Genomic DNA, 22,324 nt, shown 5'->3' with positions numbered 1-22,324 from the left:
TGTGACAAAGAAATAGAATCAAGAAAAATCAATAAACATATCAACCATGTGTGATAAAATATGCAGCATTCTATACCTGAAGTCCCCCCACCTCTCCAATGAAGAGAGAAAAATGCATTTCCTCATTTCTTCTAGTGACCAACTTTGGTCATTAGTATTCATTTTAGTGTACTTTCTGTTTAGATTATTATAATTATTCTATATATTCTCCCATTTCTGCCTACTTTATATAGCAATTCATACAAATTTTCCCATTTTTCTCTGAATTCTTCATATTTGTTTTTTTAAGGCACAATATTCCACTTGTTCATATATTATTAAAATTATTCTGAGCTTAACAAATACCAAAGAAATGAGCAAAATGAATATAATCCCACATGAAATTGTAATTTCATATATGTGTAACTTGATTTTCATTTTAAGTATGATAAATTTAATATGTAACGTTCAAAGCTGTTTGACTTATCTGTATTTCCTTTCGGTCTTCTATTCTCTTCTGTGTATTTAAAAATACTTCATTGACATTATTTTCTTTCTTTTTCTCTGGCTAACTTATTGCTAAATGGAAAAAAAAAGAAAAACCAAAACTAAATCTTGTAACAAATATGCATAATCAAACAAAATAAAGTACCACATTGGCTGTGTCAAAAAATGGTATATCTCATTCATTCTGCACATTTAGTCTATCAGCCCTCTTTTAGGAGGTAGGTAGTATGCTTCGTTGTCTGTCCTATGGAATTATGATTGATCATTGCATTGGTAAAAGTTCTTAAATCTTTCTTTTTTTCCCTTTTAAAATTTTATTTTTAATTTATGAAATCAAAGAAGCATTTCCATAACATAGTGCAATAAAAAGATGATTGCATATGAAACCATAAATCTGTGTACAACTTGCTCTTCCTTTTAAATGTACAACAAAACTATCATGCAAATTTCTCTTTTTCTTCCCTCCTCCACCCTAGAGATAGCTACCATTAAATCTTAAAGCTTTCTAAGCTTTTTTAAATAATGTTGTTAATATTGTTATTACTATTGTTGATATCCTCATTTTGCTAACTTCGCTCTGCATCAGTTCATAGAAGTATCTCTGTGTCTTTCTGAATTCTTCATATATCTCATTTCTTACAGCACAATAACATTTCATTGTATTCATATATTACAATTTGTTTAACTCAGTGAATGTTTATTTGCTTCTGGTAATTTTCTTTCCGCCCATAAATGAGTTGCTGTGAATATTTCAGTGTGTATAAGTATGTGTATTACCTTTCTTTTCATCTTCTTGATACATTCCTAGCAATGAGAATCTCTACGGGAAAAAAAGGCTATGAAGAGGTTAGCAATTTTTTTTTACATATTTGCAAATTATTTTTCATAAGATCTAGAACATATCTAGTTCCATCAACATTGTATTAATATGCCATCTTCCCAAATCACCTTCTACACTGACCATTTTTTACTTTTGTCATCTTTACCAGTCTCTGGGAATTAGGTAAACCTCAGAGTCAATTTAGTTTACATTTCTTTTACTATTGATTTGAACCTTCTATCACACAGTTGTTAACAGCTCCACATAATTCTTTTGAATACTCCTTGTTCATATACTTTCACATCCTATGCACTGGGTAGTAGTGGGTTGAAGAGTTTTCTTTTGTTTCTTGTTTATGTTAAAGTAACCAGGAACCTCTGGAAAGGATCCCATTAAATTTAAATCTCTTATCTCCTTTTTAATATTAAAACTCTTGGGCTAGCAGAGGGTGCTTAATTTAATTGCTACATTAATCATTGTTCTGAACACATGGCCTTGTCTGTCATAACTGTCACCCCATGAATTTTCATACCTGGTGTCCAAAGCCAGAAAATGATTTATGGTAACAATAGAAATAGAATTCATTTTTAGGACAACCTACTAATGCCATGTCCCATGGATGCCATTTGTTAGAAAGTCATGTTCAAGAAATCAGTAGTTCAGAGCAAAAATGGTCACCCTGAAAGGAATTTAGACAAATGATCTAATAATATTATGTAGAAATGCCATATTATTACACAGATGCTGCCTGCAAATTTCAAATACTCTCAAATTATATTTTTATGCACTTTTGGACAGCTGAGAGAAAAAAATAGCTGACATTCTTGTGTCTTTCATCTCAGTGTTATATAACTTCTTTTTTTTCAGATTGATGAATGTTGATTTTCAGTAGAAGGAATAAGTTTTGTGAAATACTGTGTACTTTGCCCCTGACAAGACACTAAGATGCATATAAAGAATGATGAATTGGGATAACACAAATTCTGATATAATTCAGATTGTATCACATCCTTTTAGTGTAAACAATGTGTTATGCATCTCTCTTATAACTCAGAAATCTTTAATGTGCTTTATTCATGTTTTCCAAGCATAGTTTATGTGGTGGGGCTCTACTTGACCATATAGTCCAGAATAGCTGGAAATAGGGGTTTAAATATATGAGATTATGCTCCAATGTTTGTGTTTGTTGTTTTGTTTTCTATTGATTATGAGTAACCATCTGTTACAAGATGCCTAAAGGGGAAAAATGCTGACAGGAATTGTTAATATCTCATATGAGCATTTTTTTCCCCCTGAACCCTTGGAAAGACGTGTTATATCTGAATCTGCAAGATAACAGAAAGGGAAATACATTAAACATGAAAGATATATCATTAGAGTAAGGTTGGTTGATCCAAATCTACTGTGTATGTATGTAAATACACAGTTATTGATTTAAAATAATATGATTTGAAGGCAAAGGAGTTTAGTTTCAGAAGATACCACAAGAAAAAAAAACAGCAATGGAATATTGTTTTCCAATCTTGGTGAAAGAAATGTAATCAGGTACAAAAATTCCTTTTCAATTTACATGCCAACTGTCAATGTGCTGTGGTGTAAAGTCCATTGAATCTGGAAACTTGGATTTAAATTCTAGTTCTAATACTTCCTACTTGTGTGAGTATGCAAATTATTGAACTTTTCTTAGCCTCAGTTTTTTCATCTTCAAAATGAGAGCAATAGCTCACATACTACACATGCCAGACTGTTGTTTGTATATGTATATATACACATATACACACATATTTATAGTAAAAGTAGATGTGTACATATATATATATATATATATATATATATATATATATATATATATATCCATATGTACGCTTAAATTGGATGAGAATAGTAGCTCATATTTATATTAACAAACATTTTCCTCACAACAGTAGTTCTCGATATGATATCTTCAGTAGAAAAGTCTAAAGAAAGACTATACTGTTCTTGATGGCCACTAGAAACTTTGCAGCACTAAGCCCTTTGCAGTTCCTCTTTAGCAGATAAACTCCCTTTTTTCTTGAGCTAAAATCTAAATGGAATAATTTAATCTTGGCAGCTGAAAGATGAGGAAGGGGGTGACTGCTAACCACAAACCATAAGTGTCCCTTTAAAGTGAGTTTTCTGATTACAAAATGCGTCACCTTTCCTGTCAGTCAAAGATTTCTGGGATAATCATATTTTGAGAGCTAAATGTTTCCCAACAGTATGAATTTGGATGAAGAAAGCCTGGGAGAAGCTAATGAGACAGATGAGCTGCCTTGTCCAAGTGAATTACATTTAAAACAAGTTTCTGTGTTTTTTAAATTTTTCTTTTCTGTTATAAAAATCAGCTCTGTAAATCACTCCTTGTCTCTGACATCTGAGGAGTCAGATGACATAGTTTAATATGCAAATGCTAGCTTTGCAAATCAAATCATAACTGTACCTCAGTTTCTTTTTATTTCAGATAGTTAATTTTAACTAACTCCAGTTATTCTCTATTGCCGCCAGGATGAAAAACAAAATGCTGTGTTTGGCATTCAAAGCCCTTCATAAGCTTCCCTGTTCTTACATTTCCAGTCTTCTTAAATCTTACTTCCTACCAAGCACTCTTTGATTTGGTAACACTGGCCTCCTGCCTCTTCCAAGAACAAGACACAGAGTCTCTCAGCTCTGAGGATTTTCTCTGGCTGCCCCCCATGCTGAGAACACTCTCCCTCTTCTACTGTAACTACTGAGCTCCCCTAATCTGCCCCTGCTCTAATCTTTAATTGCTGTCTATATATTAACTTGTTCTTTTCTGCTGACTATAAAGATCATTGCCAAGTGAAGAGATAGAGAGACAGACAGAGACAGAGAGAAAGACAGAGAGACAGAAACAGAGACAGAGAGAGACACAGACACACACAGAGACAGAGAGAGACAGACACAGACACAGAGAGACAGAGACAGACATAGAGAGACACACATACAAAGAGACACACACACAAAACAACAAAAAGAGAGACAGAGACACACAGAGAGAGACACACAGAGAGAGAGAGAGAGAGAGAGAGAGAGAGAGAGAGAGAGAGAGAGAGAGACAGACAGACAGAGAGACAGAGAGTGAGCTGAGCTCTGGGCAAGAAACAAGTAAATAGGACAGTCCCTGCCCTAGAGGAATTATAATTTTAATGGGAGAGTTGTAAGGGGAGGATAATTGGAAATAGTGGCCAGTAAATGATAATGAGGTCTGGTTCTCAGTAAAATAATCTGAAAGGTCACCCACCAGCATTCCAAGGGGAAGAAGTAAGGTGAGGGTGCTGGCCAGAAGGCAGGTGGCCTCATTAGAAAGTGGTGAAGGGAGGCAGAGCCAAGATGGTGGAGTGAAAGCAGTGACTTGCTTGGGTTCTCCCCCAAACCCCTCCAAATACCTGTAAAAAAATGGCTCTAAACAAATTCTAAAGCAGCAGAACCCACAAAAAGACAGAGTGAAGCAAATTTCCAGCCCAAGACAACCTGGATGGTTGATCAGAAAGGTATATCTCGCTGGGCTGGGGGAGGAGCACAATGTGGCATGGGCACACAGGCCACAGTGAACCTGGAGCAGGCCTCAGAGGACTGAATCGCAGGCAGCTGTGGCAGTTTCCAGAACTCTCAACCCACGAATGCCAAAGACAACTTAGAAGATCAGTGGGAAAAGTCTGTTTCTGCAGTGCTGAGAGAGAACTAGATCCCAGCTGTAAGTCCCTAGCATGGCCCTGAGGCAGAGGCTGCCTCCTGAGCTTCCAGCCCACAGACTGAGAGGGAATTGGGTGGCTGATCAGAGGGGGATTGCAGGGATCTCTCTGCTGGTGCAGGACTCTCTTGCTTTGCCTGTGCTTGGATCTGGGTCACAGCTCTGGGTAGAAATCCTGGGGTGAGGAGGAGTGCTGGCCTGGTGGAGCTTGTAGTGGCTGTGAAGACAACCTTCACAGTTCCAAGACAGAAAAGAGTGCTTGTGGTCACTCATAGATCAGAGCACAGGCCAGGAAAGGAGTAAACATCTTGCCCTTGATCATAGCACCTTGGAAGAACTGAAAATTTACAGGTCCCTAGAAGTATCTCTGAAAACAGCTGTACAAACCCCCGAAGCTTGGGACAGTACATTCTCCACATTGGAAGCAGACTCTTACCTTAACAAAGAGTTTAAAACTCAAGTAATTGGCTGGGATCATGAGCATAAGACTATATTATCTTACTTTGGTGACAAAGAAGATCAAAACATACAACCAGAAGACAGCAAAGTCAAAGCTCCTACATCCAAAGCCTCCAAGAAAAATATGAATCAGTCCCAGGCCTTGGAAGAGCTCAAAAGGGATTTTGAGAAGCAAGTAAGAGAAGCAGAGGAAAAACTGGGAAGAGAAATGAGAGTGATGCAAGAAAATCATGAAAAACAAGTCAACAGCTTGCTAAAGGAGACCCCAAAAAATACTGAAGAAAATAACACCTTAAAAAATAGCCTAACCCAAATGGCAAAAGAAGTCCAAAAAGCCAATGAGGAGAAGAATGCCCTAAAAAGCAAAATTGGCCAAATGGAAAAGGAAGTCCAAAAGCTTACTGAAGAAAATACTTCCTTAAAAATTAGAATAGAGCAATTGGAAGCTAGTGACTTTATGAGAAATCAAGACACTGTAAAACAAATCCAAAAGAATGAAAAATTAGAAAACAATGTGAAATATCTCATTGGAAAAACAACTGACCTGGAAAATAGATCCAGGAGAGAGAATTTAAAAATTATTGGACTATCTGAAAGCCATGATCAAAAAAAGAGCCTAGACATCATCTTGCAAGAAATTATCAAAGAAAACTGCCCTGGTATTTTAGGACCAGAGGGCAAAATAGAAATTGAAAGAATCCACTGATCTCCTCCTGAAAGAGATCCCCAAAGGAAAACTCCTAGGAATATTATAGCCAAATTCCAGAGTTCCCAGGTCAAGGAGAAAATATTACAAGCTGCCAGAAGGAAACAATTCAAGTACTGTGGAAACACAATCAGGATAACACAAGATTTAGCAGCTTCTACATTAAAGGACCGCAGGGCATGGAATATAATATTCTGGAGGGCAGAGATAGCATTACAACCAAGAATCACCTACCCAGCAAAACTGAGTATAATCCTTCAGGAGAAAAAATGGTCATTCAGTAAAATGGAGGACTTTCAAGCATTCTTGATGAAAAGAACAGAGCTGAATAGAAAATTTGACTTTCAAATACAAGACTCAAGTGGAACATGAAGAGGTAAACAGGAAAGAGAAGTCATAAGAGACTTATTAAGATTGAACTGTTCACATTCCTGCATGGAAAGATGATAATTTATAACTCATGAGACCTTTGCAGTATTAGGGTAGTTGGAGGGAAAAAAATTATCTGTATGTATGTATGTATGAATGGATAGATAGATAGATAAGTAGATAGATAGAGGGTACAGGGTGAGTTGAAGATTAAGGGCTCATATCTGGAGAATAAAATTAAGGGATGAGAGTGGATTATACTAGGAGAAGAAGAAAGGGAGAGGTAGAATGGGGTATATTATCTCACAAAAAAAAACAGAAAAGAAAAGGCTCTTACAGTGGAGGGCAAACAGTGGAAGGTGAGAGGATTTGGCTTAAGGAGGGAATAATATAAACTCCTCAATGGGGTATGGAAATCTGTCTTATCCTACAGGAAAATAGGGGGAGAAGGGGACAAGAGAGGAAGGCAGATTGAGAAAGGGGGCAATCAGAAACAAATACTTCTGAGGAGGGACAGGGTCAAAAGAATGAACAGAATAAATGGGGGGACAGGATAAGATTAAGGGAAATACAGTTAGTTTTTCACAATATGTCTACTATGGAAGTGTTTTACATAACTGCACATGTATAACCTATATTGAGTTGCTTGCCTTTTCAATGAGGGTGGGTGGGGAGAGAGGAAGAGAGAAAATTTGGAACCCAAAGCTTTAAAAACACATGTTTAAAAAATGTGTTTTTTTTCACATGCAACTGGGAAATAAGAAATACAAGAAATGGGGTACAGAAATCTATCCTGCCCTACAGGAAAACAGAAGGGGAAGGGGATAAGAGAAGGGGGGGAGAGATAGAAGAGAGGACAGACTAGGGGAAGGGTTATTCAGAATGCATGACATCTTGGGGTGGGGGAGGGGCAAGATGGGGTGAAAATTTGGAACTCAAAATATTGTGGAAGTAAATGTTGAAAACTGCAAATAAATAAATTTATATTAAAAAAAAGTGGTGAAGGAAAACTGCTTAACCCCACCATACCCTCAGGCAAGCAGCAAGTATTGTTTATTAAATATGTAACGTGTGCAAGGCACTGTGCTAAGAATTGGGGATACAAAGAAACAGAAGAAATAAAAACAGTCCCTGCCCTCAAGGAGCTCATGGTTGAATTAGGAAGACAACATGCAAACTGGTCTGTAACTATGTATAAACAAAATATGTATTGAATAAACTGGGGAGTAATCTCAGAAGGAAGATACTAAGATTATGGATTGGGAAAGGCTTCTTGCAGGCTTTAGGTGAGACTTGAAGGAAGTCAGGAGGTCCTACCTCACTCTTGCCTTTTGCAGCCAAAAACCCAGAACAAGTCATAGATACCTGGCAACTCCTCTGTCATTGCCTAAAGGTTGTCAAGTCAAGTCAATAAGCATTTTTAAGTACTTACTACTGTCTGTTAGTCATTGTACTAAATACAAAGAAAGGCAGAAGCAGTCACCTTCCATAAGCTCATAATTGAATGGGAGGAGAGAATATGCAAATAACTGGCAGCTAGGTGGTACAGTGGTCAGAGGGTTAGGCCTGGAGTCAGGAAGACCTGAATTCAAACCTGGCCCCCAGTATCTTTGCCAAGAAAACTCCAAATAGGGTCAAGAAGAGTTGGGCAAGACTGAAATAGCTGAACAACAACATAGGGATGGAAAGGTGCTACTCTCAAGGAAAATAGAGAAGAAAGAAAACATTTCTTGAAGAACATGAGATTTTAGCTAGGACTTGAAGGAAGCCAAGGAACCCAAGAGGTGAAGAGAAAACATTTCAGGCTAGTTGAAAATGCCTGGAGTTAGGGGGTAAAACTTTGAAGAACAGCAAGGAGGCCAGTGTCACAGAAGGGCATCATGGAAGGGTGTAAGGTTTAAGGAGACTGGAATTGTAAGAAGAAGATAGGTCACAAAGAACTTTAAAAGCTAAACAGAGGATTGTATATTTGAACCTGGAGGCAATAGAGATCCACTGGAATTTAGTGAATGGAGCTGAGAAGGGGAAGACATTCTCAGTCCCACATTTTAGGAAGATCGTTTTGACAGTTGAATGGAAGATGAAATTGTGGCAGACAGATCCACCAGCAGATTATTGCAGGAGTCCAAATATAAGGTAATGAGGGCCTGAACTAGGGTCGTGGCTATCACAGGAAAAAGAGCGGCATATAGAAAAGATGGCCAGAAGTTAGAACTGATTGGACTTGTCAACAGATATTGTCCTGGGTTTTTATGGCATTGTGATCTCTTGATTCTTTAGCTACTTGCTTAGCTACTCCTTCATAACTTCCGCTGCTGAATTGTCATCTTTGTCATGCCCATAACAATGAGTGTTCCCAAAATCTGTCCAAGGCCCTTTTCTTTTTTCTCTTTCTATAATTTTTCCCTTGGTGATCTCGTAAGCTACCATCTGTTCAATTTTCATCTCAATGCAAATGACTTCTAGATCTATATTAGCATACTTCATCTCTCTCCTGAGCTCCAGTCCCACATCACCAATTACTTAGTGGACACATTCAGATGCCTTATAGTCATCTCCAACTTAGCATATCCAAAACAGAGCTCTGTCTTTCACCTCACATCTACCCTACTTCATGACTTTCTTGTTTCTATCAAGGACATTATAATCCTTGTGGTCAATCAGGTTCATGACCTCAATATCGTTTTTTGCTCTTAATTCTCATTCACCTTCCACTTTCAAACTATTTCCCAATATATGTGTTCTCCCTGCACAATTTATCTCACATCTGTCTGTTTCTCCCCAATCACACAGCTACTACTCTAGTGAAGGGCCTTATAACCTCTTTCTTGTTTTCTTTAATAATATACTAATTGGGCCTTTTCCCCTTAAGTTTCTCTCCTCTCTAATACACATTTTGACAAATTGGCCATGTTCCTTTCTTGCTCAAAAAACTCTAGTAACTGTTGCTTCCAAGATAAAATGCAAATTTTGTTGACTGTTGATTTAAGTCCTTAACTATCTGTCTTAAGCCTCTTCTAGTATTACTACATATTTTTCTCTTTTGTATAATTTAGATTCAAGCCCAACTGTTCTATTCGCTATTTCCCATTTTCTGTCACATTCTACATGTATCTGTATTTCCATGTCCCATCTCATCCATTTGCCTTTTTACAGGCTGACCTAAGTGACTGGAATAGCCCTGTCTCCTCACGTTTACTTATTTTTTTTTTTTAGTGTTAAGTTTTATTGTGGGTAAGAGATTAGCTTAGATGACCTTTAAAGTTAGTCCAACTAATCCAAAGATTCTGAGATTGCAGCAGCCAAATTACCAGTCCACTTTTTAAAATAATTTCTTTTAATTCAGAATTTATAGAATAGTTGAACTCTGCCATGTCTTTGGGGAAAAAAATTACTTGAAAGATCCCAGAAATATAGAGGTTGTCTACTGTTAGAGGAAGGTGGCACAATGGATAGAGCTCTGGGCCTGGAGTCATGAAAAGTTGAGTAAAAAATCCACCACACATACCTATTAGCTCTAACTTTGGGCAAGTAACAACCTCTGTTTACCTCATTTTTCTCAACCATAAAATGGGAAAAAATAATAGTACCAATATGTCGAGGTTGATGCAAGAATTAAATGAGGTTATTGTAAAGTATAGTTCCTGCTACTTGGTAAGTGCTTAATAAATACTTGCTTCCTTTCTTCCTTCTGGGTAAAAAATCAAAGAAGACACCACAGTATTTTTGTATCACATTTTAGTTGCAGCCAGAAAGAGTTATAGAATTTAGAAATATGCTAAAATTTAGTGATAAGCTCTCTGGGAGTCTATTTGCTTAATGGATCAGGATCTGGTTGAAAGGGCTTAGTTATCATGCTTGGACCCTCTACCGGATGGAGATGTAACATCTTTCTAACTTCTGCCTGTCAGCCAGGCTGGCCTTCCTCATACATTCCAGGCTATTAAGCAGGCTTCCCTACAGAGGCAGCAAACTTAATAGCATTTTGGTTGAAGATTGGCCTTTCTGTGTTTTCCTGGCATTTTGCCTTCTCTTGTTTACTTTTTGTTTTCCCTCCAGAATTCGGAACCCAACTCCAAATTATAGCTTCCGTTAGGTTAACATTGGTTGGATGCAATCCTGGCTGGATACATTTTTGGCATGGTCTGTGTTTACACTCAATGCAATTTGCCTGCTGTGATGAGCCTGGATCCTGTTTTTCACCCCCTTCCTTAGGCTTCTGCACTGACTTACTCCTTACTCCCATCCACACAGTCCTTCATTAATCCAAAATCCTTGAGTTGTTTTGGGAACACTTTTCTGATTCATTACACGTATCACAGAGTCACAGTATGCAGGAGTAAGAATGGGCCTCATGAAACATCTATTTCAACCTGTATCTGAAGACGAATTCTCTCTACAGCATCCAAGACAAATAGTCATTCAACATCTGCTTAAAAAGCTGCGGTAAGAGGCAGATTCAGATTGAAAGTCAGAGCTAACAATCTAATAAGGAAAGACAATACATAAAAAAAAAAGCTTAAAAGGTCATGGAAGGAAGGAAACCAGCTTGGAGGCATGATAAAATCCTGCAGCCCAGGGTGGAAAATAATCTGATGAGGTGTGAGTTTCAGAGTTGATTTTGTCTTTCAGAATGATGAGTTTCTGAGGATCCTGAAATCCAGGAGAGCAGCCAGGTGGGAAATGTTGAAGTGAACTCCCTAGGAGCCTTCCTCAAAGGGAGCGTCAGGGAGAAGTTCTTAAATAATCTACCCCCCTTCCCCCATCCCTCTCAAACCAGAGTGAGGGAGGGATTTTAGAAGCATGAGAAGCTGAAGAGGTGTGAGTTTCAGAATTGATTTCAACTTGCAGAATGATGAGTTGTCAGAGATCGTGAAATCCAGGAGAGCTGCTGGGTAAGAAATAATGATTTCACTTTGGAATCTAATTGTTTGGAAATGGTTCTTAAAAGAAAACTTTAATCTGCTTCATTGCAACTTCAACTTTGGCTGCTCAGAGTGACATTTAAAAAGATCCATGGGACTGGTATAGGTGTTCTATACAAGAACAAAAAAGAGAAATTGGCAGAATGAGATGTTTTAGGGAGTCCTGCCACCTAAGTAGTTTTGTTTTGTTTTTTTTACTCCAACTGCCAATCTGGAGGAATCTACCAACAACATGGATCTGAAAGAAGCAGCTTTCTCCCTAGCAGCCTGGCAAAGTTTTGAAGCATCAAAGTTTACACATATCCCTGATTTCTAGAATTCTCACCACATAGAGAATGTGATTGAAGATTTTAGATAGCAGTGTAATTTTCTCACTTTTGATCTCTAATTTGAGATTTCTCTTAGAATTGGTAGGATAGGATGAAAGGGAGTTTATGTTTTACCCTCTGTGGATTTACTAAAAGAAAATGTTTTTTTCTAAGTAGATGTCTATAATTTACACAGTCAAAACACTTTAAAAGCTATTTTCTCATTTGTTCCTCCAAATTTCAGAAATAGATTAGATCATATTCAGTCAATTAGAATTTATTAAGCACCTTGTACTTGCCAGTTACTGTGAGAAGAGCTGGGAAAACAGAGAAAGGCCAAAGGCAGTCCTTGCTTTCAAGGAACTCATAATCTTGTGGGGGAGAAGATATGAAGATATGCATAAATAGCACATATACATACATATACATATATATATATATATATGTATATGTATGTATATATATATGGTATAATCTCAAAGGAAAGAGTAAGGAGGACTGGGAAAGGCTCCCTATAGAAGATGGGACTTTATCTGAGACTTTAAGGAAGCCAAGGAAGGTAGGAAGTAGAGATGAGGGTGGAGAGCATTCTAGCAGCCAGTGAAAATACTCAGGATTTAAGATGCAATAGTAGCTCATTGTCAATGGATCAGAGATTTTGTGTGTGTGTGTGTGTGTGTGTGTGTGTGTGTGTGTGTGTGAGAGAGAGAGAGAGAGAGAGAGAGAGAGAGAGAGAGAGAGAGAGAGAGATGTAAGAAGATTGAAAGGGTAGGAATTAGAAGGTTATTAAGGATTTTAAAAACAAAAGACAGGATATTATTTTTTATCCTGGAAATAAGAGACTACTAGAGTTGATTGAAGGGTGTGTGTGTGTGTGTGTGTGTGTGTGTGTGTATGAGGTGAGATGGTCAGATTTGTGTTTTAGAAAGATCAATTTGGCAGCTGAGTGGAGGACAAATGGTACCTAATACTACATTTCAGTTGCATGCAGGAACCTGGGCTTATAGGTCCATGAGGAAGCATAACACATGACACATAAGTGTTTATAAAATGCTCAGTTGATTACGAGATTTCTGACTCCATGTGGAAATACCTGTCCAATTATTCCTAGAGTATCATGTTACCTTGCTTACTAGAAAGTCCCCCGCCCCCGATCACCTGTTATACATTCTATAGTATTAGTATCCTTGCACCCACTGGACTATAATCCTAATTCCAACTTGGTTGATGGCTCAGGTTGGCTATTGCTGTCTCTATTTCCCAAAGAATCAAGTTCTATAAGTGATTTCTCTTAAGACTTCCTTAGATGTAGTATTAAGCTGGAAAGAGCCCATCATCCATATTTGAAATGAGGTTCTTCTTGGGTAATGGTAGTCAAAGCTGTCTACCTTGACCTTCAAGAGGTTCTCAGCACCCAATTTGCTCCTCATCTGAATTGTGATATGAGTTGTAATCTGACTATCTGTACATCTGAAATGAACATTTTCAGTGCCTTTTTGGCTGTCTCTCCATTGTTCTTTTGCTTCTTATAACCAGGGAGTCTGATTCACTCCCCTTTGGTCAGGATGTACTTGTGATGTATTGCTTTTGCTGAGTACTGACTATTCCCTGAAGCAATATTGCAGATGAACAAATCTCCAAGTCTTTCAAATCCTTGGATTGGGATGACTCTCCACTGGTCAAGTATTTTGAGTTTTCCTTGAATATCAAGACATATTTGCTACGATTGTATCTTCTGACCAAAGTTCCTGATGTTACTACTATGTCATTGCTGATTTTTCTTTGCTTTTTTGAGGTGAAGTCATAGCTTTTCATACTGACAGTCAAGTAGTCAACTTACTAAATATGACTATCCCTCATCTTCCAAGACGCCAAAACCTAAATCAACAAGCGGTCCCCCCCGCAAACATCAGGCAGTCAGGTGGGAAGAAGATCAAGAATGCCATCATTCTTGGTGGCACTACATATTTATACCATAAATATTGTGATACGACTCCAAGCTACTTTCTTATGCTTAGGATCTCAACTTTTTCAGTAGTGTACTATTAACATATTTTCACTTAGTACCTCTCCAAGGCATAGATCTAGTTATTGATTTCTGACACTGTTAATACCTCACTGAGTAGTTTGATCTCAAAATTTTTACCTTAATCAAGTGGATACTACCAGGGAAGCCAAATACAAAGATCTACTATTCCATAGAAATTCTTTGATTCCTGGTTGTGTACAAATAATGATACTGTGGAGTCAGAATATCTCTCTATGCAAGGATTTTGCTCATATTATTTCAATCACCTTCCAAAGATTAAAAAAAGAAAGAAAGAGCTTATGAATGCAAGCTCCAGTGCCTTGCTGGTACCTACACTCTCTAGATATGCAGATAAACAATAAAAGCTGGTAGCCCTTACCTTGGACACAAAAGCTCAGGTCTCACTCTTCCTAAACTTTTCTTCTGCCAGTAGTATCTATTTTCTAGCAGCCAAAGAATTCTCTCTTGGCCCAATTATCCAAAATCATTGTATAGTGTTTTCATGGACTTTAAATGGTATGCCTGGGGAAGGACTAGCAGCTTTCTTTTAGCTAACTATTGTTCAGTAGATAGTCTCAGTGCATACCTTCAGCTTGTCACTTTGTCAACAATAGGGTACCCTCTGAGGAATGAAGTTTGAGTCCCTGAAGTTTTGTAATTAGCCCTACTGCCAGCTATCTACTTGACAAATGAGGAAGGGAAGATTGTTTCAATACCTTTAAATTTATGTCTACTGATGGAACAGTCCCCAGTCAAAGTCCAGGTTCTCAGCTAAACTTTTGTGTTCATGTCCCTTGCTTGTCGAAGACTGACTTCACCCCTTCTATGGAAATTTTCATGGCTTATGACTATAGTGCTCCTTAAATGACAATGTCACCATAACCTATAATTCGTTAGTGGTGTTCCCCACCTCTAGAAGGCAGCAACCAACTGGGCCATTTGTAACGCATGTTAGTGGATTATTATCTGTCCAAGCTTAATGTGGAGCTCCCTACACATAGTCTTGGAGCTTAATATGTATCAACTCTCTTCAAAATCAACAACTCCAATTTTTGGATGGGATTAAAAAATCTCACCATCAGTGAGTCTTCTTTGGGAAAAATCCACTTTCCTGACAGAAAACTTCCCAGACAATTTGGATTGGTATTAATGCATAACATAAAGAGCTTGAATATGCAGAGGCTAAGAGTGGTTCAAGTGTAAGTCTACTGACCAGTTACTTGAAGCCCCCGTCTCCTTGCTTATCCCAACAATCTCTAAATGGTGTCCAACTGGTCAGATCAGATGCTACAAGTCGTAGACATAAGGTATTAAGTAATGGACTTGAAGTCAAGAGGAACTTAATTTAAATCTTGCTTCAGATGATTACTAACTTATGTACCTTGGGAAGTCTTCACTCACACTTTGAGCCTCAGTTTCCTCATCTGTAAAGTGAAAATAATAATAGCACTTACATCTCAGAATTGTTCTAAAGATCAAATGAGGTAATATACAAATTTTTTTTGCAAACCTTAAAGAACTATATAGCAATTATTATTATTTCCCCTTTTTTTTCTCCTTTTGCCTCAAGTTCTTTTTAATGATTTCTCCACAAGTTAGTTGGTTGAGAGACATAGTAATGATGATATAGTTGTATACAAATGTTTAATTGTACCCACCAAAATCCTATTAAATTCTTTTATTTTCATAAATGATTTCAATATAGCAACTTGATAAGTTTATCTTTTCAGCAACAATACTTAACACTCAAATGAGAAACTCAGTGAAGCATATTTCACACTGGTGCAACAGAACTAAAACTTGTCATTTGACAACTTTATCCTATCAGCTTCTACCCCATTTGATGAATTCAGTAGCCACACCTCATGTTCCTGAAACATGAAGATGTCTTATTGAACTCATCAGGTCCAAGTGCTTCAGGTTGCCTTCTATCTTTTTCATGAACCACTTTACATGGTGAAGGTGATCTAAAGAAATACCTTGTGACACAGTTTAGATATATGAAGAGCAAGGTGCAGAACTAAACAGAGGGAGTATGGTAAGCTGAGTCACCTTTTAGGAAGTGAAATACACAGCACTTATAAAGAACACAAGCTGCTCACTCTCTCTCTCTCCAAACTGCAAATATCCAGTTAAGTCAAGAAGCCCTTACCATGTGAGTGTCACTATACCAGGTACTGAGTATACAAAGAAAGAGAAAAAAAACAGTACTAATTCTTAAGGACCTAGCAATCTAATGAGACAATATGTTATCACTATGTAAAAACATGATATGTGGGAGAAATAGCAGATAATTTCAGAGGGAAAGTATAACAAACTAGCTTTAAGGGAGAACAAAGAAGACTTCTTGAAGTAGATGAGATGGGAAAGAAGTCAGGGAAGCCAGGAGTCTGAGGTAAGGAGTGAAAACATTATAGATATGGGGGATAGCCAGGGAAGAAGTTCCACAGGAAGCTGTAGTGTCTTGTGTGAAGAGGCCTATGTTGTATCATAGAGAATTTGAATGGGTGTAAGGTGAAAAAAAAAACAACTGGAAAAATAGAAGGGGGACAGGTTATGAAAGATTTTGAAAACAAAGTTTAAAACGTGTAAGACTATTATCTTTTTAGCACTATAAATTTATTAGTTTGACTTCATGAAAAGTAAATTCAATAGCACATACAAACCATGAAGGAGAGAAAGAATATTTTGAAAAGTTCTTTCCAAATACTTCCCAGGAAATAGAGATTCTACCTTTTGGAAGAATGAGCCAATTCAATATATTTTAGACAAATAAGACTGAACAGTCCTTACCCTATAGAAATACTTCCAAGCCTTGTATTTCAACATAAGTATTAATTATGAATTTAGTATCTGCTTGTTAGAAGACATATTCAAAAGAGAGTCTAAAGAGATTAAAACTTCATATGCCTTCTAATATTATGTAAGATAGAGAATAATAATATATATTATAGCATTCCCCCCAAAATATTTTCTTAAATGTTATCATTTTCCTTGCTTAAAGCTAAGTAAAGAAAAATTATTTTAAAGGGCTTTAAACAAATCTGGCAAATTGTGTATTATTGACCAAAAAACAATATAAGGCATTAATACCAGCAGTCAAGCATTATCTACTGCTGAATCAATATTGATATGACTTTATATAGTTATTGCCCAAGATATTTAAATTAAATGCTTTTGACAAGCAAGTGAAAATCCATAATAAGTAAATATCAAGCACAAACTACTCTGAAATAATTGGCTTTTTTGGATGCCTTTGGATGTTTAAAAAAATGGAGCATTTTCTCTCATCCTCTTTGTATCATATAGAGAAATCATTCACAAGACTTTCTTTCTATTATGATTTTCATTTTTTTATTCAAATAAGGTTTCTGTTTATGTCAGAAATATGTTTAGAACTCTTGGGTTTTTTTTTCATGTACTGTGAAGTCTAAGTTACAATTTAACAGAACTCACCATAAAAATCTGCTATGGTGAAAGGGAAGCTCAAAACAATGCTTCAAGAAGAAAAAAGCTTCAAAAAGACAATGACTAGAAAACTACTAAAAACAAAGTCTTAAAGAAAAACACAGATTGCATACAAGTACAATAAGAACCCCAGGAGAGCTATAGAAAAGTAGAAAAAAAACAAAAAAAAATTAAAAAAGGAGAAGAGGAAAAAAGAGGAAATAAAATGAGAGGTACGCAACAAAAATATAAAAATAGCATTAAAATAAAATATTAAAATTAAGTTAAAATAACTTAAAAATTCAACTTAGATAAATGGAGACATCATGAAGACACCATGATATATCAAGAAAAAAATTAAACAAAGTCAAAAGAATGAAAAAAATAGAAGAAATATCTCAGAGAGAGAAAAAAAAAAGCTGTCCTGGAACATAAATTGAAGGGAGATCATTTAAAAATAATGGAACTCTTTTAAAGCCATGAACAACAACAACAAAAGAGCTTAGACATCACATGTAAAGAAATTATAAAGTAAGACTGTTCAGATATCTTACAACTAGAGGGCAAATTAGAAAATGTAAAAATCTACTTGTTACCTCCTGAAAGAAATCCCACAATGAAAAATCCCCTGGAATATTATAATCAAACTCCCAGGTCAAGGAGAAAATACTGTAAGCAGCCAAAAATAATGAATGTAAGTACAATGAAGTCAAAATCAGGATCATATAAGATTTATCAGCTACAATAATAAAGGAGCAGAGGACTTGGAATATGACATTCCTGAAGCAAAGGAGTACATACTCAGAAAATCAGAGTATAATCTACAGAGGAAAAAAAATGTATGTTTATTGAATTGAGGACTTTACATATTTCTGATGAAAAGACCAAAGCTGACTAGGAAATTTAACATTTAAATAGATGAAGCTAGAGAAGCATATTAAGGTAAACAGGAATGAGAAATCATAATCTCCCTATATGGGAAAATAATATATAAACCCCAAGAGAACTTTATTGTGACCAAGGATCTTAGAGGGAATCTATTCAGATAGAAGACCTGAGTATAATTCTATTATTTGGGGATTATCATAAAAGAAAAATGTATAGGTGAAAAAGAGTAATGCATTGGTATAGGAAAAAGGGGGGAAGAAAAATAGGAAAAATTATCTCACATCTATGAGATGTATAAAGAAGAGTTTATACAGTGGAGGAGAGAATGGCAAGAAGGGGGAAGAGGCAACATTTCTACCTCACTCTTGTCCAAACTGGTTCAAGAAGGGAAAAATACACATATACACAATTGCACACAGAAATTCCTCTCACCCAAAAGGAAAGTAGGAATGAAATGTGTTAAGAGATGAGGTTGTGGGATGATGTAGAATAGACAAAGGGAAGTGGTAGTCAGAAACAAAAGTAATCTTGAGAAGGAAACAAGTTTTAAAATCAGATAATATAAGAGAATAGAAAAGAAGGAAATACACAGTGAGCAATCATAACTATGAATGTGATAAACTCAACCACGAGCTCAAGTGGATAGCAAAATGGATTAGAAAGCAGAATTCAACAATATGTCATTTACAAGAAACACACTTGAAGCAGAAAGACACAGTGTTAACAAATAAGAGACTGGAATAGAACCTATTGGGCTTCAGCTGAAATAAAAAAGGCAGGGATAGCAATTATCACCTCAGACAAAGAAAACACAAAAATAGACCTAATTAAAAGAGAGGATCAGGGAAACTACATCTTGCCAAAAGCTACCATAGACAACAAAGTAATATCAGTACTAAATTTGTCTTATGTACACACACACACACACACACACACATACACACACACACACACAAACACACACACACCCCAAAGGCATAACATCCAGATTCTGAAAGGAAAAATTGAAGGGGTTATAGGAGAAAACAGTAAAACTATACTAGTGGGGGACCATAGCTTTCCCCTCTCAGTTTGAGATAAATCTAACCATAAAATAAATTTTAAAAAAGTTAAGGAGATGAATAGAATTTTAGAATAATTAGATATGATAGGCCTCTGCAGAAAATTGGATGAAAATAGAAAACTTTTTTCTCAGCAGTACAAGACACCTTTTTAAAAAGTCATCATAAATTTAAGATGTAAAAACCTCAAACCAAACGCAGAAAAGCAGAAATATTAAACATACATTTTTCTGACATTGATGTAATTAAAAATAAAGAGCTTTAGAAGCATAAATTTAAAAATTAATTGGAAAATAGTCAATCTAATCCTAAAGAATGAATAGGTCAAAAAAACAAATCATAGAAGCAGCCGGTCACTTTCATTACAGATAATAATGAGACAACATACTAAAATTTGTGAGATGTAGCCAAAGCAGTACTTAAGGAGATATATCTCTAAATGCTTATGTAAATAAAAGACAAAGTGCAGATCAACAAATTAGGAATGAACCTAAAAAACCCCCCAACAAATTTAGAACTCCAAACTAATCACTAAATAGAAATCATATAAATCAAAGGCGAGATTAATGAAACTGAAAATTAAGAAAGATAAACAATTGAATAAATAAAACTAGAAGGTAATTCTTCAGAGGAAGGTAATAAAATAGGTAAGAAATTGCCTAAGTTGATCTTTTTTAAAAGTAGAAAACCAGATTGCAAGTTGCAAAAATAAAAAAGCATGAATTCAGAACCAATGAAGTTGAAATAAAACAATTATTAAGATATGTTTTGCTAAAAAAAATACTATAAAACTGACCATCTAAATAAAATTGATGAATACTTATAAAATAAACATTAATCAGATTTATATAACAGGAAATAGAATACTTAATTCTATCATAGATGAAAAAATTAAACAAGCCATAAATGATCTTCCTAAGAAAAATATTCTAATTTATTGGAATTGAGAATTAATTAAACTTAACTAATTAAGAACAACTAGTTCTAACACTACATAAACTGCAAAACGAAACAAAACAAAAATGTAAAAGAGTCCTACAAAAGTCCTTCTATGACACAGATATGGTACTAATACTGAAACCAGTGAGATCCAAAACAGAAAAAGAATACTGTAGACAAATTTCTTTAGTGAATATTGATGCAGAAATTTTAAATAAAGTAGTAGCAATGGGATTACAACAATGTATCACCAAGATCATAAACTATGAGTAGAATGGATTTATGCATGGAATTGCAAGGCTGCTTAACTGTTAGGAAAATTTTAAATGCAATTCACCGTATCATTCTTGTAAAACGATAACGATTATTTTAAAAGATTTTTGCAAAGTATCACACCTATTTCTGTTAAAACACTAGAAAGCATAGGCGAAAAGATTAATAAAAACTCACTTTCTGTAGAAGCTATGATTGTTTAATTAGAGAATCCTAGAAAGTTAAGTAGAAAACTAATCAATACATATAACAACACCAAAATTGAAGAATATAAAACAAATCCCCATAAACAATAAATATTTATGTATATTACCAACAAAACCCAAGAGGAAGAGAAAGAGAAATTCCATTTATAATAACTACAGACAGTATAAAATACTTTGCAGTCTATCTTCTGAAACACAGACACTAGACAAACATAATCACAAAACCCTCTTTGCACAAATAAAGACAGATCTAAATACTGGTAAAATGCTAATTGCACATGAGTATAAAAATAAAATTGGTACCTAAGTTAATCTATTTATTCAGTGACATGTAAATCATATTATCAAATAATTACTTAATAGAGCTAGGAAGTAATAATAACAAAATTCATCTTGAAAATACAATGTCAGGAATATCAAATGAATACGATTTTTTAATGAGAAAGAAGGGGAACTAGCAGTACTAGATCTTAAACTATACTACAAAGCTGAAATCATGAAAGCAATTTGGGACAGCACAAGAAATACAGTGATTGATCAGTGGAATTGATTTGGTACACAATATGCAGAAGCAAATATGCATAATAACTTAGCATTTGATCCCAACTCATGGTCTAAGAACTAACAGCTCAAGTTAGAAGAAAAGCAGAAAAAAAATCTTTACAAGAAGTTTCTTTTTTTTTTCTGATAAAGGTCTATTTCTGAAATAGTTAGGGAACTGAGTCAAATTTACAAGAATAAGAGTCATTCCCAGAGTGATAAATGGTCAAAGGATATGAACTGAATGACAAATGCTGAAGGGGATATGCATCCATAAGCATAATAATGTGCTAGTGGTGGAGCTCTGAACTAGTCCTAACATTCTAGATAGCAATTTGAAACTGTGCCCCCAAAGCTACTAAACTGTGCATGCACTTTGGCCCAGCAATACTACTACTGCATCTCTAACTCAAAGAGATCAAAGAAAGGTGAAAATGTCATACACACATGCATACATATGAATATTTTAATAAATATTTATTTTATACTAAATTTCATTATGATAAATATAAATATATAAAATTTTAATTTTATTATAAAATGATTTATATGTAAATATGATGGAATATTATTGTGCTCTATGAAATGATGAAGAGGATGGTTTGAGAAAGACTGTGGGATACTTGTCTGGACTGATGCTAAGTGAAGTGAGCAGAACCAGAACAAAGTATGTCATAGAGATGGTTTTAAGAGAGCTAATAACACTGATCAAAATAATGATCAACCGAAATGCCAAAGGACTCACAATGAAGAAATATCTGCCTCACGTTATAGAACTGATGGACTCAAAGTGAGGCATGTTGTCTTCTCTCTTTTCCCTAATTTTTCCCATAAAATGGTTAATGCAGATATTTTTTATGCATGGATTCATATTTGCAATGGGTTTTGCATTCCTCATCTTCTCAATGGGTGGCTTAAGGTAGGGCAAAGGAGAAAATCTGAAATTGAAAAAAAATTTAATTGAATTAAAAGGTGAGTGAATTACAATCCCCCCAAAATAAAAAAAAAAATGAATAAAGGAATTAACAAAGTAAAATAATAGTAATTTCCTGCATAGAAAAACAAATTTCGAATATGCAGATTGAAAATTAATGATTTGGAAGTGGAGCCAAGATGGTTTATTGAAAGGAAGTAA

General features: G+C 35.6%; 1 protein-coding gene across 2 annotated transcripts in view; it reads left to right on the top strand.

Annotated features, from left to right (window-relative positions):
• The window catches only part of GRID2 (glutamate ionotropic receptor delta type subunit 2), a 1,695,829-nt gene that overhangs the window by 484,831 nt on the left and 1,188,674 nt on the right, over positions 1 to 22,324 (top strand). The gene's annotated exons all lie outside the window — the stretch shown is intronic.

The sequence above is a fragment of the Phascolarctos cinereus genome, unplaced genomic scaffold, assembly GCF_003287225.1.
Source record: "Phascolarctos cinereus isolate Bilbo 61053 unplaced genomic scaffold, phaCin_HiC Scaffold_9;HRSCAF=440, whole genome shotgun sequence".
In the NCBI taxonomy this organism is placed as follows: Eukaryota; Metazoa; Chordata; class Mammalia; order Diprotodontia; family Phascolarctidae; genus Phascolarctos; species Phascolarctos cinereus.
Note: the sequence above shows the minus strand (reverse complement) of the source record. Positions and strands in the feature narration are given on the sequence as shown.